The sequence below is a fragment of the Hypomesus transpacificus genome, chromosome 8, assembly GCF_021917145.1.
Source record: "Hypomesus transpacificus isolate Combined female chromosome 8, fHypTra1, whole genome shotgun sequence".
Taxonomy (NCBI): domain Eukaryota; kingdom Metazoa; phylum Chordata; class Actinopteri; order Osmeriformes; family Osmeridae; genus Hypomesus; species Hypomesus transpacificus.
Genome location: NC_061067.1, coordinates 9,412,846 through 9,416,416, shown reverse-complemented (window position 1 = coordinate 9,416,416; position 3,571 = coordinate 9,412,846).

The following is a 3,571-nucleotide window of genomic DNA, read 5'->3' as shown; positions in this document are numbered from 1 at the left end:
CACAAAACACCTTTTCCATGTAGTAACAACACCCACATAAACAAGTTAGAGCACTGAAAACATCCAGAAATCCCTTTGGCCAGAAGTTACATGCCAAACATTGTAAATGCAGGGAAAACGCTATTCAGGAGCTGAAAAGCACTTCAAAGCAATAAAAAAATTAAAGTCTCAAAACGGCATCTGATGAATAAACATCTTCACAAAACACCTTTTCCATGTAGTAACACCCACATAAACAAGTTAGAGCACTGAAAACATCCAGAAATCCCTTCAGCCAGAAGTTACATGCCAAACATTGTAAATGCAGGGAAAACGCTATTCAGGAGCTGAAAAGCACTTCAAAGCAATAAAAAAATCTAAGTCTCAAAAACAGCATCTAATGGCTAAACATCTTCACAAAACACCTTTTCCATGTAGTTACACCCACATAAACAAGTTAGAGCAATGAAAACATCCAGAAATCCCTTCAGCCAGAAGTTACATGCCAAACATTGTAAATGCAGGGAAAACGCTATTCAGGAGCTGAAAAGCACTTCAAAGCAATAAAAAAATCAGAGTCTCAAAAACGGGATATGATGGCCAAACATCTTCACAAAACACCTTTTCCATGTAGTAACACCCACATAAACACGTTAGAGCAGTGAAAACATCAAGAAAACCCCTCAGCCAGAAGTTACATGCCAAACATTGTAAATGCAGGGAAAATGCTATTCAGGAGCTGAAAAGCACTTCAAAGCAATAAAAAAATCTAAGTCTCAAAAACGGCATCTGATGAATAAACATCTTCACAAAACATATTTTCCATGTAGTTACACCCACATAAACAAGTTAGAGCACTGAAAACATCCAGAAATCCCTTCAGCCAGAAGTTACATGCCAAACATTGTAAATGCAGGGAAAACGCTATTCAGGAGCTGAAAAGCACTTCAAAGCAATAAAAAAATGAAAGTCTCAAAACGGCATCTGATGAATAAACATCTTCACAAAACACCTTTTCCATGTAGTAACACCCACATAAACAAGTTAGAGCACTGAAAACATCCAGAAATCCCTTCAGCCAGAAGTTACATGCCAAACATTGTAAATGCAGGGAAAACGCTATTCAGGAGCTGAAAAGCACTTCAAAGCAATAAAAAAATGAAAGTCTCAAAAACGGCATCTGATGAATAAACATCTTCACAAAACACCTTTTCCATGTAGTAACACCCACATAAACAAGTTAGAGCACTGAAAACATCCAGAAATCCCTTCAGCCAGAAGTTACATGCCAAACATTGTAAATGCAGGGAAAATGCTATTCAGGAGCTGAAAAGCACTTCAAAGCAATAAAAAAATCTAAGTCTCAAAAACGGCATCTGATGAATAAACATCTTCACAAAACATATTTTCCATTTAGTTACACCCACATAAACAAGTTAGAGCACTGAAAACATCCAGAAATCCCTTCAGCCAGAAGTTACATGCCAAACATTGTAAATGCAGGGAAAACGCTATTCAGGAGCTGAAAAGCACTTCAAAGCAATAAAAAAATGAAAGTCTCAAAAACGGCATCTGATGGCTAAACATCTTCACAAAACACCTTTTCCATGTAGTTACACCCACATAAACAAGTTAGAGCACTGAAAACATCCAGAAATCCCTTCAGCCAGAAGTTACATGCCAAACATTGTAAATGCATGGAAAACGCTATTCAGGAGCTGAAAAGCACTTCAAAGCAATAAAAAAATATAAGTCTCAAAAACAGCATCTAATGGCTAAACATCTTCACAAAACACCTTTTCCATGTAGTTACACCCACATAAACAAGTTAGAGCAATGAAAACATCCAGAAATCCCTTCAGCCAGAAGTTACATGCCAAACATTGTAAATGCAGGGAAAACGCTATTCAGGAGCTGAAAAGCACTTCAAAGCAATAAAAAAATCAGAGTCTCAAAAACGGGATATGATGGCCAAACATCTTCACAAAACACCTTTTCCATGTAGTAACACCCACATAAACACGTTAGAGCAGTGAAAACATCAAGAAAACCCCTCAGCCAGAAGTTACATGCCAAACATTGTAAATGCAGGGAAAATGCTATTCAGGAGCTGAAAAGCACTTCAAAGCAATAAAAAAATCTAAGTCTCAAAAACGGCATCTGATGAATAAACATCTTCACAAAACATATTTTCCATGTAGTTACACCCACATAAACAAGTTAGAGCACTGAAAACATCCAGAAATCCCTTCAGCCAGAAGTTACATGCCAAACATTGTAAATGCAGGGAAAACGCTATTCAGGAGCTGAAAAGCACTTCAAAGCAATAAAAAAATCAAAGTCTCAAAAACGGCATCTGATGGCTAAACATCTTCACAAAACACCTTTTCCATGTAGTTACACCCACATAAACAATTTAGAGCACTGAAAACATCCAGAAATCCCTTCAGCCAGAAGTTACATGCCAAACATTGTAAATGCATGGAAAACGCTATTCAGGAGCTGAAAAGCACTTCAAAGCAATAAAAAAATATAAGTCTCAAAAACAGCATCTGATGGCTAAACATCTTCACAAAACACCTTTTCCATGTAGTAACACCCACATAAACAAGTTAGAGCAATGAAAACATCCAGAAATCCCTTCAGCCAGAAGTTACATGCCAAACATTGTAAATGCAGGGAAAACGCTATTCAGGAGCTGAAAAGCACTTCAAAGCAATAAAAAAATCAGAGTCTCAAAAACGGCATCTGATGAATAAACATCTTCACAAAACACCTTTTCCATGTAGTAACAACACCCACATAAACAAGTTAGAGCAGTGAAAACATCCAGAAATCCCTTCAGCCAGAAGTTACATGCCAAACATTGTAAATGCAGGGAAAACGCTATTCAGGAGCTGAAAAGCACTTCAAAGCAATAAAAAAATGAAAGTCTCAAAACGGCATCTGATGAATAAACATCTTCACAAAACACCTTTTCCATGTAGTAACACCCACATAAACACGTTAGAGCAGTGAAAACATCCAGAAAATCCCTTCAGCCAGAAGTTACATGCCAAACATTGTAAATGCAGGGAAAATGCTATTCAGGAGCTGAAAAGCACTTCAAAGCAATAAAAAAATCTAAGTCTCAAAAACGGCATCTGATGAATAAACATCTTCACAAAACATATTTTCCATTTAGTTACACCCACATAAACAAGTTAGAGCACTGAAAACATCCAGAAATCCCTTCAGCCAGAAGTTACATGCCAAACATTGTAAATGCAGGGAAAACGCTATTCAGGAGCTGAAAAGCACTTCAAAAGCAATAAAAAAATCTAAGTCTCAAAAACGGCATCTGATGGCTAAACATCTTCACAAAACACCTTTTCCATGTAGTTACACCCACATAAACAATTTAGAGCACTGAAAACATCCAGAAATCCCTTCAGCCAGAAGTTACATGCCAAACATTGTAAATGCATGGAAAACGCTATTCAGGAGCTGAAAAGCACTTCAAAGCAATAAAAAAATATAAGTCTCAAAAACGGCATCTGATGGCTAAACATCTTCACAAAACACCTTTTCCATGTAGTAACACCCACATAAA